Raw genomic sequence first — 14,793 nt, 5'->3', positions numbered from 1 at the left:
TTCTTGCACATATTGTACATCACCCGTCTTTCTTTATGGCTTACTCTTATATTTCTCAGAATTTAGAATATCCTGCAAGATTTCCCGTTAACTTCTCTTAAGTTGTGCATCTATTATCAGTCGCACTGTAAGAACGCTTCTCTGGTCTCTTTACTTTTCCAAGAACCAAACTGATCGTCATCTACAAGATTCTTAATTTTCTTTCATAATTTTATGCACATTGTTCTTGTCAGCACTTGAACGGACGAGCTGTAAAGGTGACTACGATCGGTATCACGCCTATCTGCCCTTCCTATCTTTGGGATTATGTGGATGATATTTTTTGCGAAAATCTAATTGAATTTCTCCAGTGTCGTAGATGCTACATACTAACTTCACTAGTCGTCTGATTGCCACTTCCTCCAACGATTTTAGAAATTAAGCAGGAATATTATCTATCTCTTAGTCCTTATTTCATCACAAGTCTTCTGAATCTTTGTTGAATTCTTTAATACTCTACGTCTTCTACACTGAAGAGCCTAAGTAAACTGGTGCACCTACCTAATATCGTGTAATCCCCCGCGAGCACGCAGAAGAGTCGCAGCATGACGTGGCATGGACTCGACTGATGTCTGAAGTGGTGCTGGAGAGAACTGACAACATTAAACCTCCAGTCATGTCCATAAATCCGTAAGAGTACGAGGTGTAGAGATCTTTTCTGAACAGCACGTTGCAAGGCATCCCAGATATACCCAATAATGTTCAAGTCTGTGGAGTCTGGTGGCCAGCGGAAGTGTTCAAACTCAGAAGAGTGCTCTTGGAGCCACTCTGTAGCAATTCAGGACGTGTAGGGTGTCACATTGTCCTACTGGAATTGCCCAAGTCCATCGGAATGCACAATGGTCATTAATAGATGCAGGCGATCAGACAGGATGCTTACGTACGCGTCACCTGTCAGAGTCGTATCTAGACGTATCAGGGGTCCAATATCACTCCAACTGCACACGCCCCACACCATTTTAAAGACTCAACCACCTTGAACAATCCCCAGCTGACATGACATTAGGTTTTCTCCATACCCGTACGCGACCATCCGCTCGATGCAATCTGAAACGAGACCGGCCAGGCAATATGTTTCCAGTTATCAACCGTCCTATGTCGGTGTTGACGGGCCCAGGTGAGGCGTAAAGCTTTGTGTCGTGTAGTCATCAAGGGTATACGAGTGGGCCTTCGGCTCCGAAAGCCCGTATCGATAATGTTTCGTTGAATGGTTCGCACGCTGACACTTGTTGATTGTCCAGCATTGAAATCTACAGCAATTTGCGGAAGGGTTGCAATTCTGTCACGTTGAACGATTCCCTTCAGTCGTCTTTGGTCCCGTTCTTGCAGGATCTTTTTTCCGTCCGCAGCAATGTCGGAGATCTGATGTTTTACCTGATTATTGATATTCACGGTACACTCGTGAAATAGTCGTATGGGAAAATTCCCAATTCATCGCTACCTAGGAGATTCTGTGCTCCATCGCTCGTGCACTGACTATAACACCGCGTTCAAACTCACTTAAATCTTGATAACCTGCCATTGGAGCAGCAGTAACCGATCTAACAAATGCACCAGACACTTGTTGTCTTCTACAGGCGTTGCCGACCGCAGCGCCGTATTCTGCCTATTTACACATCTGTGTATTTGAATACTCATGCCTACACCAGTTTCTTTGGCGCTTCAGTGTATATCGACTCGCATTTCTTCTTCTTTCACGTCATCAGACAATCACACAAGTCCTCCTGCTCGCAGAGGCCTCTTTCCACCTATCTGCTCTCTCTCTCTCTCTCTCTCTCTCTCTCTCTCTCTCTCTCTTCTCTCTTCTCTGCGTTTAACAGTGGATTTTGCTCTTACTTATTTTCACTGAAGATTGTTTTGACTTTCCTAGAGGAACTTCAGTCGTTCGGTCGACCATTTCTTTTCGATTTTGTCACACATCACACTGTCAATTCACCTTAGCTTTCTTGTCCCTATTTATTTCATTCCTTATACCGATGTATTCCCGTCTCCTGTCTTTTCATGAATATTTTTGTACCTCGTTCTTTTGTCTATCAGTTTATTTCATCTGTTACCCACAGTTTCTTCTTAGTTGCCTCCCTTGTCTCTATATTTGTCTGTCCATCTTTCGTGATTGCCCTTTTTCACAGAGGACCATTTCTTTTCAACTCAACTGCTTACTATGTTATTTATCGACAGAGTATTTACAACCTTCAACAGTTTCTCATAATTGCTCAGTACTTCAGTACCCCAGTACTTTTGATTCTTTCAGACTATTCTCTTTTGCTTTAGTCTAGTCTTCATCACTAGTAAATTGTCATCCAAGGCTGTATTTGCTCCGGGTTACCCCTTACAATCCAGTATCTAATTTCGAAATATCTGCCTGAACACGATGCACTTTATTTGGAGTTTTCACCTGTCTCCAGGCCTTTTCCAAGCATATCTTCTCATGTCGTGGTGTTTGAACAGTGTGATCGCTATTAGTAGCTGAAATTCATTGCAGAACTCAATTAGTCTCTGCTCTCGTTCATGCTACCAAACCGCATTCCCCCATAACTCTGTTTCCCATTAGATCCCCTACTACTGCATTCCAGTCACCGATTGCTATTAGAGTATCACCTTCCTTTACATACTAAAATACCGGTTCAGTATCATCAAATACTTTGTCTGTTTTTTCATCTCCTGAATTGTTGTTATTGGAGTTGGTTTTATGTTGATTCTATGTAGCTGAACTGTTTGTGGCAACCAACATTCTGTCCTATCTTCCATTCATAACGAATCCTATTGCTGTTTTGCCATTTTCTGCTGTTGTTGATGTTACCCTACTTTCGTATGTATCTTCTTTGTTTTTCACTTCACTGACTCTCACTATATCTACACAGACATTTTGCATTTCCTTTTACAGATTTTCTAACTTCCCTGCCACTTGCAAACTTATGACATTTCACGCTCCGACTGTTAGAATTTTACCCTTTTGTTGGTTGTCCTATTGTGTTCGCATGGTTACTTCCCCCTCGGAAATTCCGTTCTGGAGATTCGAAAGGAGGACTAGTCCGGAATCTCTTGCCACTGGAGAGATCATCATGACACTTTTTCAACTACAGGTCACATATTCTGTGGATAGATGCTATATATTTTTGAGTCTGTGATTTTCATTGCCTTCTGCACCCTCATCGTACCATTAATAACTGCTGAAACTTCCCCCTTTTTAGGGCAGTTTCGAGCCACAGTAGGGGCAAAAGTGGGTCCAGAATGTTCGACCTCTCTGGCAAGGTAGCTGTTAGAACAAAGATAGTTGCCTGTACCAGAAGTTTCCGGAAGCCGTTGCCGATTGCTTTTATTCTTAATGTAAGCAGTGGCTGGAATAGAACGCAGGATCGAGGAAATTTTTATTACTAATCAGCGACGCTACTCTTACAGCACTATTTTTGCTATCCACAGCACTTCTTAAAACGTTATCGTTACTGTCAATGAAACTCGTGCTAAGGCAGTCCGAAGTTTGGTCTGGCAGCACAGGTGTACCCAGACGCCACCAAAAAAGAAAGGACGCATCGCTGCTGTCGCCTAAGGCAATCTACGAGTTACACGAGATACGAAAACTCGATAACTGGACGGAGACATCAGCTTGCTCATTACGAAAGTAAGTCCAGTGATTTTTATTTAACAGGCTAACGCATAGCGCGGTAATACAATACGCATAGTTTGCGTAACAGTACCAGTGCAATTAACGTTTTCCGCGTTTACTGAAAATATTCAGTAACATTTCCTTAAATTACACGAAGGACTCGAACAGCCTGTTGACAGCGCCGAGGCCTTGGTCACGCCGCTGCATTTTCCTGCTGCGCCCATTCGCGGATTTTGCGCGACCGCAGGCTGCCTTTCCCGTTGCACAGGTTCCCGGTTGTTAAGGCGAGACAGCGGGGCCTGCACGAGCGCCCCTGGCGGCCGGCGCGCGAGTTAGCGGTGCGGCTGTCACGCCGGTTCGCACATGGCAGCAGCCTCCAGCCCATCCTGCAGGTTGGACAAGTAGCGGCCCGGCTTTCCTCGCGAAGGGCGTTACCGTCGCGTTTCACCGCATTCCAGGTACAGTACGCTCACTAGCTCTAAGCTTTTCGCAGACCTGGAAACCGAAAATTTTATCCTACTGTACTGCATTCTTGAAGGCGCGGTTGCCATCGAGAGAATAGACACTGTCTTGTCTAGACAAAAGGGAGGCTGTGGGAATAACGAGCGGTGGAACTGAATGAAGTGTTACCAGAGAAACAAGCCAATCCAAGAGACCAGCCGATTAACCCTGTTACGGCGGCGTGTTCTTGTTGTGATCTGTAGTCTGAAGATTGGTTCTTGCAGCTCTCCACGCTAGATGTACCTGTACAAGTCACTTCATTTCTGCATAAATATTGCATCCATCTGAAGATCTTATTGTAGCATCCCTCCATTACCATTCTGATGATCCCTTGATGCCTCCCATCAACCGATGCTATCTTTTAGTCACGTCACCATTACCTTTTTTTTCTCTAATTCGATTCAGTGACTGAGTTGTCCTATATACGTACCTCATTTTAAGCATTTTCTATAGCATATTTCAAAAGTTTCTATTCTCTTCTTGTTTGAACTACTACTCTTCCACGTTTCATTTCTGTGCGAGGCTATACTCTAGACGAATACTTTGAGAACCTGAAATTTATATTCGATGTTAGCTAATTTATCTGTCAAGAGCATATTTCTTGCCATTGCTTGAGTGCAATTTGTCTCTATTTGCTGACCATATAGAATAACAGAAGAAATGGTGAACAATGTTAAAAATATCATAGACTGGTTTTCTGCGAATGATTTCACCCTCAATTTTAAAAAGACACGACATAGTCAGTTCTGCAGATCTATGTGTACTACAGTAATGATAAGAATGTAACACATGATGAAGAAATAATAAATTAGGATGGAAACTTCGAAAGTCTTAGGTGTCCGTATTGACAATTAAAAGTAGAAAAAAGCAGAAGTTGGAACTCCGAAAACAACTTAGTTCAGCCACATTCGCACTTAGAATCATTGCAAATCTTGGGGAGACAGAAAGTCAGTTGACATAAACTGCACATTTTCTTTCAATAATGTCATATGGAATAACGATCTGGAGTAACTCATCTTTAAGAAAGTAAGTCTTCTTTGCGCAAAAACGTGCTGTAAGAATATGTGGTTCTCACCCACGATTATCTTGTAGACATCTGTTCAAGGGCATTCTGACTACTGCTGCATGGTATATTTATTCCTTTATGAAGTTTGAAACGAGCTGTTCTAGGCGCTTCAGTCCGTAACCACGCGGCTGCTACGGTCGCAGGTTCGAATCCTGCCTCGCGCATGGATGTTTGTGATGTCCTTAGGTTAGTTAGGTTTAAGTAGTTCTAAGTCTAAGGGACTCATAACCTCAGATGTTCAGTCCCGTAGTCCTTAGAGCCATTTGAAGTTTGTAAATAATCAACTGCTGTTCAAAAGGAGCAATGATGTATATAATTACAATATCAGAATGGAAAATGACATCCTCTTCTCCACATTAAGGTTGTCTTTAGCACAAAAGGGGTGCACAGCGCGGCAAACAAATTTTTGATCGCTTACCCAGTGATATAAAATGTCTGACAGTAAAGTAAAATTTGTAAACAGAGTTTCTTCTTGATAACTCCTCTCATTCCTCAGAAGAATTTACATTGCTGTAATGTGTTACAGGTGGTGGGCAAGAATTACTCACTTACATCTGTATATCCTTTTTCTTTGAAAAACTTAATGTTCAGAATTTAACCATATGTAATAACTAACTTGCGATGTGAATGTAAAATAACGTTCCACGTCATTACGATCTATCGTGCAAAATTACCCATAGAACATGTAATAAACCAAATAAATCGAATACTATCTTTAGTACCTAATTTAGTAATCTAATACACTCAGCATCATCTTGTTTGATTTGATTACATTCCGTTTGCTTTGCTGTTCGTGATAACTTCTTTTCAAAACATTTTCCATACCGTTCAACAGTGCTTCCAGTTCCTCTAGCCATCTCTTGCTGAACTCTTATATAGCTAAAATATTTCAAGCCGCTGTAAATCGAATTGTAAGTATACAAATCGTCCCAGAATTATACAGAACAAAAAGACAACGTAGATAACAAGACTATCATGTAGTCGATGCCAAATTATTGAAGCTCCAGTGTACGACGAACAGACGTTACCACAGATTCCAGCTGTAAGCACGATAACGTGGAGTCTCCGAACATATCATGAACTGCTTTCAACTGAAACACCATAGCGTCTCCCAAATTGTATTTTTGGACGCTCGAATACCAAAATTGCCAATCTACATTTCAGTATCCTTGCTCCCTTTGAGTACAAGAACATCTTAGATGGTTAGTCTGGACTGAGACTAATTGTATTTTTGGACGCTCGGATACCAAAACCACCAATCTACATTTCAGTATCCTTGCTCCCTTTGAGTACAAGAATAACTTAGATGGTTAGTCTGGACTGAGACTGTTCCTTCCTTTAGCGAGTCAGTAAGCAAATTTAGCATCAGATGATGCAGATGGTATCGGATTCCAGTAAAATGAATCATTGGCCTCCGAAGTATGTAGTTCTACCATAAATTCTTGGAATGATTTAAAAATATTTTTTGTGATCCAATACGCCGATAAATTAGGAAGTAAAAAGTACCATTGATGATCCTTGTTCATGGTTCAATAAGGGCAGTGATTTCTGAGAAATCTGTTTGCTGGGTTTCCGTCTGGTGCATGCGGACTACCCTCGACCAGGCGCTCTCTTTTCCCTCTGACCTCCCTGCATCTAGCATACCAGACCAAGCGTGACCGGCAATAGTTGATTGATTCTGCAATGGTAGCAGTTAGCGTCGGTGCCGTCACCTGATGCAAGCACTGCTTAATGTGAAACATAACCGTGGCGTTGTAATGAGTCTGAGAACAGGTACAAGGTAACTGCGACAGCGGCACAACATTGTGATAGCATTACACTAATGAACAGCTGTTCTCGGCTGTCAGCTGCTCTGCTCTGCAAACCACTGTGTGGAGAATACTATTTGTTGTGCTACACTTGCTTCTCGTTCCAGTCACGCAAGGAGCGACTGCTTATTCAACTGCAGGAGAGCTGTTATTCGTCTACTTCAATCGCAAGATATCTTAGGAATATTTCACAGGGAAATTACACAATGTAAAAGATTTTTTTTAAAAATATTGGCTGCTATCTTGGAATCCAGCACTAGTGCTAAGACAACTGATTCAAAATGTGTAAACCGTTTGTCTCTACCACTAGCCATTTTTCTGGACACACTCCCTCAAACATTTGTATTTCAGTGGAACAATTACCACATGGAGTATTAATGAACAAGACATCAGCGAAGAAAACAGTGAGATTGAATCGCATGACACAGGCTCTATAGTAGCTTGGGGCCCGCTGCTTCGCTCGTATAGACTGTGTCGTCAGCATAGATTTTTATGTTATTCACAAACTGCAATACCTTCTCAACTGTTCACGTTAACTGAGGCCATAGAGGCATCGTCCTTTCCGAATGTACTTCTGACCAAGATGCGATTCTGGTAGCTGGAGTCGGAAATTATTCTTAATCCTGCCTTTCGAGATCTTGTGGTGATATTTCCATAAAATCTTTCATCCCTTATGTCTGATCAAAGAGTGAAATAGCAGATATCATAAATTAACCTTTAAAAATGTTTTAACATAGCAAAATATTTTCTTAAAAAATTTCGTCTCCTATTTTAAAACCTTAGGAGTTGAATTTTCAAGAACGCTGAAACACCTTTTTTTTTTTTTTTTTTGTTACTAACCGAAAATTCAAATATCAGTTTTCATAGACGTGGCTTTAAAAGTGCTTTAGTAGTTCTTTGATAATGATTTACATTTAAAAAATACTTTCACCAGCTACTAAACCCCCTTAGTGGTTGATCTTCCAAAAATGCTCAAATACGTATTTTTTTTTTATCTCTGATTGAGAAACCAAACCGAGCGAGGTGGCGCAGTAGTTAGCACACTGGACTCGCATTCGGGAGGACGACGGTTCAATCCCGTCTCCGGCCAAACTGATTTAGGTTTTCCGTGGTTTCCCTAAATCCTTTCAGGCAAATGCCGGGATGGTTCCTTTGAAAGGGCACGGCCGATTTCCTTCCCTAACCCGAGCTTGCGCTCCGTCTCTAATGACCTCGTTGTCGACGGGACGTTAAACACTAATCTCCTCCTAATCTCCTCCTGAGAAACCAAATACCAATTTCCGTAGTTCTACCTTCAAAATTGCCTTAATAGCAATGTATTACCAAATAACTTTTCATCCCCTATTACTCCGCCCGCCCCCCCCCCCCCTCCCCAATCCCCTTAGCAGCGAAATTTCGAACAATCTCTTCTTAAGCAATGTGTATGGTGTAAGATCAAATTTCAAGTTTCTGTCAGTGGTGTGGGTTGGGCGGCGATGAGTCACTAAATCAAGTCAGGTCCTATTTCACCCCTTTAAGGGTTGAATTTCGTGAAACAGTGAGATACGTATTTTTTATGTCTAACTTAAAAGCTAAATACAAATTTTTAGAGATTTAGCTTCAAAAATGCTTTCATGCTGAAATATTTCCATAAAAACTTTCATCTCCTATTTCACTCCCTTAGTGGTTGAATTTCCAAAAACACTGGAACATGTATTTTTTATTTCAATCCGAAAAATGAAATACCAGTGTTCAAAGAAGTAGCTGTGAGAATGCTTTAGCAGCTCTTCAGTAATGATTTATTTTCAAAAATAGCTTTCACACGCTATATCACCCCCATAGGGTTAAATATTACAAAACAAATAAACATATTTGTTTATTTCTGACCGAGGAACCGGATGCCAATTGCCATAGTTATAGCTTCAAAATTGTCTTAATAGTGACACCCCCATTTCTCCCCCTTAGGGGTGGAATTTCCAAAAAACCCTTCTTAAACGGTGCCAACAGTATAAGACCAAAACCTTCTCCAAATTTTAAGTTTCTGTCCTTAGTAGTATGGGCTGGGCGATGATGAGTCAACCAGTTAGGACATTTTATTTTACATAGAGAGATAGGAATACCTAATTGGAGATACAATACACACAAAGTCCAAACACACCGAAAACACTTCTTTAAGCCAAAGTGTTTGGTTTGAATTTCTTGGCTGCACACTTCTTTGAGTTGAGCATTTAGTACGGCACGCTCTATCTCGTGGCGTATCCTGTTCGGCTATAATTACTTATCTGGTAGCCTATTGGTCCACTAATGCATTCCAACTGGGATTCTGCGTGGCATGGTTTCGACAAGTCCTCGGTAGGTTTCCGAAGATATGTGGGAACAGACGTCTACGTTGGTCACTCGGTTCCCGTAAACAACGGTCTGTTACTTGTGGGTGTGAAGCTACTGCCCAATAGCATCCCAGATAAGTTTCATCAGGTTCAGATCAGGCGAATCTGGTGGCCAATACATCGTCAGTTCACCATCACGCTCCTCAAACAACTGTAGCTCGATTATATTTCGACAAGGACAGTTGTGTTGCTGGAAGACGCTATCGTATTCGGCGAAGGCGTCAAACATTAAGGGATGCAGGTGGTCTGCAATAATGTTCACGTAGTCTAGAGCTGTCATGGTGCCTTCGGTTACAACCATTAGTCTCCTGAAAACCTAAGTGAATATCTCTGATAACAAAATACTGTCTCAGTCAACTTGCATCCATATCAAGGTGCATGTTTCGAGCACCCATTGGCCTAGATAATGGGATATCCAGACACGGTCATTGGCTTGGTAGAACAAGAAAGGTGATTAACCCACGAAGCCGACACTTCCAACTGACCCACGTCCAATATTGATGATCCGCGCCCACTGAGATCATGAAATTAAATGATCATGTGGCATTATAGGCTGGGAGGGACGATTTGGGTTAGTTCGGCCTCCTGGTGTAAGTCATTCTATTTGACACCACTTTGGCGACTCGCGCGTCTTTGTGACGAAAATAATATGAAGTAATTACAACAGAACACCTAGTCCTCGAACAAAGAAAACATCAGATACAGCCCCTAAAGGCAGCAGCGCTGAGCTGCTGACGCTGCAATCATAACTGACGCTGTCTTTTGGCAGCGTAGGAAGACGTACGAGTCGTCTGCTGTGAAAGCGCACGTTCAACAAAGTGCGCTGGAACGTTTGCTCCGAAGCTTGTGACTGCACCAGCATTGTACTCTGTTGTCAGACCTGCCACAAACCACCGCATATCCTGCTTTACGGTCTCCGGCCTTTACGTTCTTTGAAGAGCCGAGAACATCCAGCCCCTTGTCGCCTATTCGTAGTTTCACAGTCCTTCAACCATTTTCTGTAAATGCTCATAACAGTGGTACTCGAACAACTGACCACCTTTGCCGTTTCCGAGGTGCTCCCCTTCTGCGGGCACATATCTCCCCTTTTTCAGAGTCGCTTTTTCTCTTTTTTCTTTTTTTGAGTCATCAACCTCCTTCTCCACAGCTCCGTTTGCTGCACGGGAAGTTATTCCATGATGTCTTAACGTGCTCACGTCCCGTCCCTTCCCCTTGTCAGTGTTTTCCATACACCCCTTTGCTCGACGATTCTCTGGAGAACCTCCTCATTTCTTACCTTATCAGACCAACCACTTTCCAACATTATTCTGTTGCACTACATCTCAAATGCTTAGATTCGGTTTTACCACGGTTCATGTTTCGCTGCAATACAATGCTGTTCCTCATATGTACAATCAAGGAAATTGTTTCCTCGGATTAAAATCTATGTTTGACACCGGTAGACTTCTCTTGGCCAGGAATGTCTATTTGCCAGCGGTACTCCGCTTTTTATGTCGTCCTCCCTCCGACCGTCTTTGGGTATTTTGCTGCCTAGATTACAGAATCCCTAATTTGTGATCACTAATTATGATATTAAGTTTCTCACAGTTCTCATTTCTGCTACTTCTCATTACTTTCCTTGTCCCTCGATTTAATGGTAGTCCAAATTCTGTACTTAAGAATGCTATTCCATTCAGCAAATCCTATAATTCAATTTCATTAAGGATAGCTATGTTATCAGTGAGTCTTATTGACATCCTTTCATCTTGGATTTTAAATCCATTCTTGAATCTTTCTTTTATTTCCATCATTATTTCTTCGATGTATAGATGTATAGAACAGCAGGACGAAAGCCTACATCCGTGACTTGACCCTTTTTTAAAAATCCGATCGCTTCTTTTTTGGCCTTCCACTCATATTATGCCGTCTTGGTTCTTGTACGTATTGTATATTATCCGTCCTTCCTTGTGGCTTACTCCTATTATCCTTTCGAACATCTTGTATCATTTGACACTGTCCAACGCTTTTCCCATGTCGACAAATCCTATGAACGTCTCTTGATATTTCTTTCGTCGTGTTTCCATTATCAACTGAAACGTCACAATTGCCTCTCTGGTACCTTTACCTTCCCTAAAGTCAACTCGAACGTCATCTAACACATCTTTAATTTTCTTTTCCGCTCTTCTGTATGTCCTTCTTGTTGACAACTTGGATGCATGAGCTGTTAAACTAATTGTGCTGTGGTTCTCGCACTTGTCGGTTCTCGCAGTCTTCGGAAATATGTGGCTGATGGTTTTTTCCGAGTCGGGTGGTATATCGCCAGACACATACATTCCACACACCTACGGAAATAGTCGTTTCGTTACCAGTCTCCACAATGATTTTAGAAATTCTGATGGGATGTTATCTATCCCTTCTGCCTTATTTTATAGTAAGACTTCCAAAGCTCTTCTAAATTTTGATTCTAATGCTGGATTTCCATAGCTCTTCAATATCGACTACTTTTCGTTCTTCTATCACGTCATCAGACAAGTCTTCCCCTCATAGAGACCTTCAGTGCACTCTTTCCTCTTATTCGTTCATCCCTCTGCATTTAACAGTGGAAGTCCCACTGTACTCTTCATGTTACCACATTTGCTTTTAGTTTCACCGAAGGGTATTTTGACTTTCCTACATGCTGAGTCAGTCCTCCCGACTATTATTTCTTTCCTCGATTTCTTCAAGTTTTTCATGCAGCCATTTCGCCTTAACTCCCCTGCACTTCCTATTTATTTATTTCCTAAGTCACTCGTATTTTCGAATTTTCCTGAACATTTTTCTACTTCTTTCTTTCTTTCGTCGATCAACTGAAGTATTTCTTCTGTTACCCATGGTTTCTTTCCAGTTACCTTCTTTAAATGTAAGGTATTCTTTCCAACATCCGTGATTGCCCTTTTCAGAAATGTCCATTTCTCTTCAACTGAACTGCCTACTGAGCTATTCCTTACCGCGGTCCCCCCAGGGGGTCCACAACTCTTTTGTGGATACGTGCGTGGCGAGCACGGGGCCCCGAACCATTGCAGCCTTCTTTCTCTCCCGGGCTGCATTTCCTTTCCCTTCCCCTCCTTTCCCCTCCATGCTCCTTTCCCCTCGCCCTCTCCTCTCCCTCTATTGGTGTCCTTGTTTATGTTGGCCCCGCTATCCTCTTGGTTCTGTTGGTTTTACACTCCGGCTTTGTTGCGTAATCGTCTCCTCCTTTTGGCATTCCTTGGTCCCCCTCTGGGGTTTGACCTCCATTACAAAATTTCTCCTCCGTAGTGTGAGCCATTTGGGGAAGAGCACCTTACCTAGTGTCTCCGACGTGTGCCCTCCTAGTACATTCCACCTTCTCTTTCACGTCGTTGTTTGATGCTAGGGTGCATAGCCAGCCCGTGTGGTGGGGTCGCTATGTACCCTTTTGGTTGAGCCCCCTGAACACACAGGGATCACACTTCTGATACCTGAGCTGTGACCTCCTCAAGCATGCCTTGGAGTGGTTGCTCGTCATCCTGGAGCATCGGAACTCCCGGCAATGGCCGCCGTGCCAGACGGCCGTTGCTGTGGCTGGGTGGCGCCCGTGAGGAGAGCCCCTGATCGGAGTGGGTGGTATCAGGGCGGACGCTATGCAGATGAAACGCATACGGGTCCAAAACTCTGGCCGTTCTTCTGCGGCCGTCTCTCTGCGTGGTACTGATTCCTCAAGTGCTGCTTCTCTTGCCCCTTCGGCCTTCCCTTCCATGGCTACCCCCTGGGAAGAGGGTCAGGCCCGTCGTCTAGGGGCAAAACCTTTCCCCCGTTATCTAGTTTGCACCAGGACTGATGGGGCTACTTTCACCAGTGTCAAGCCTTTATTCTTTGTGGAACACATTGAAGACAAGTTCGGCGAAGTGGACTCCCTGAGCAAGATGCGGTCGGGTTCGTTGCTGATAAAAACCGCTTCAGCTGCCCAATCTGCGGCCCTTTGTGCCTGTACCCATCTTGGCACAATTCCTGTGTCCATTACCCCTCACCAGTCTCTAAATATGGTACAAGGTGTGATTTTTCACAGGGACCTCATCCGTCAAACTGATGAGGAACTTCGGGACAATCTCGGACGGCGGGGTGTTCACTTTGTTCGGCGTGTTCAGAAGGGTCCTAAAGATAATCGTATTGATACTGGTGCCTTTATCCTGGCCTTTGAAGGGGATACCCTTCCTGAAAAAGTTAAGATTATGGTGTATCGTTGTGATGTGAAGCCGTACATCCCACCTCCTATGAGGTGTTTTAAGTGCTTGCGTTTTGGCCACATGTCTTCTCGCTGTTCTCAGGACCCTCTCTGTGGTGACTGTGGACGTCCACTCCATGAGAGGAGTCCCTGTGTTCCCCCTCCTGTATGTGTAAATTGTCATGGTAGTCATTCTCCACGTTCACCAGATTGCCCAGTATATAAGAAAGAAAAAAAGATACAGGAGTATAAGTCTCTCGATCGTTTAAGCTACACAGAGGCCCGTAAGAAATATGCACGACTGCACCCTGTGTCCATGACATCTAGTTACGCCTTGGTTACATCTTCACCCCTTCCTCCCCCTTCCTTACCCCCATCCCGGACCCCTCTCCTCCCCCCCTCCCCTGCGGCTCCCACACCTTCTCCTCTGGGCGCTGCTCCCCCTCCCCAGCCGGAGAAGTGTCCCACTCCTTCGGCGTCTGCCGGTCAAGGGCGCCTCTCCAGAGATGCCCCTTCCCGGCACCTTCCAGGTCAAAGGTCTGCTGCCGTGCGGCGACCGCGAGAGCCGCGGGCTGTGGGCCCGCAGGTCACCCGGTCTCTTTCTGTTCCTGATATTGCTGCAGCTGGCTCCTTTATGCCACACAGCCCTCCTCGTTCTCAGCCTGAAAAGAAGAAGAAACATAAGTCCCGGGACAAAGAGCCTCTGGTGTCACCGGAGGTCCCTTCCCCGACTTCACAACCGGATTCTGACCTGTCGTTCATGGATGTCGCCCCCTCCTTGTCGGTGACGGGTGGGGACCCGGCGGTATGACTGGTTTTAGCGTGTTCCGCCCTCATTTAACCCATCATTCTGTGGTTCTCCAATGGAATTGTAATGGCTACTATCGTCACCTTCCGGAATTGAAATCCCTTCTTTCGTCCTACTCTGCAGCTTGTGTGGTTCTCCAGGAATCTCATTTTACTGATGCTCACTCACCGACCCTCCGTGGGTTCCGTGTTTTCTGTCGAAATCGGGTCGGACCCTTGCGGGCTTCTGGTGGCGTTTGTACGTTGGTCCGTACAGACATTGCTAGCACGTGGATTCCTCTCCAAACTACATTGGAAGCAGTTGCTGTTAGGGTCCACTTAGACTCTGCAGTCACAGTATGCAATCTTTATCTCCCTCCTGACAGGACACTTACACCTGCTGCCTTAACCACCCTTCTTCA

The 14,793-nt window shown here is 43.9% G+C and overlaps 2 protein-coding genes across 2 annotated transcripts in view; one reads left to right on the top strand and one right to left on the bottom strand.

The window, feature by feature from the left end:
* The window catches only part of LOC126482072 (lipopolysaccharide-induced tumor necrosis factor-alpha factor homolog), a 349,685-nt gene that overhangs the window by 287,095 nt on the left and 47,797 nt on the right, over positions 1 to 14,793 (bottom strand). The gene's annotated exons all lie outside the window — the stretch shown is intronic.
* The window catches only part of LOC126482090 (lipopolysaccharide-induced tumor necrosis factor-alpha factor homolog), a 122,731-nt gene continuing 111,892 nt past the window's right edge, over positions 3,955 to 14,793 (top strand). The window contains exon 1 of the mRNA XM_050106069.1: positions 3,955 to 4,101. The gene's annotated coding sequence lies outside the window, so the exon portion shown is untranslated. The remainder of the gene's footprint in view (positions 4,102 to 14,793) is intronic.

The sequence above is a fragment of the Schistocerca serialis genome, chromosome 1 (genome assembly GCF_023864345.2).
Source record: "Schistocerca serialis cubense isolate TAMUIC-IGC-003099 chromosome 1, iqSchSeri2.2, whole genome shotgun sequence".
Taxonomy (NCBI): domain Eukaryota; kingdom Metazoa; phylum Arthropoda; class Insecta; order Orthoptera; family Acrididae; genus Schistocerca; species Schistocerca serialis.
This window is presented reverse-complemented; position numbering and strand designations above follow the sequence as displayed.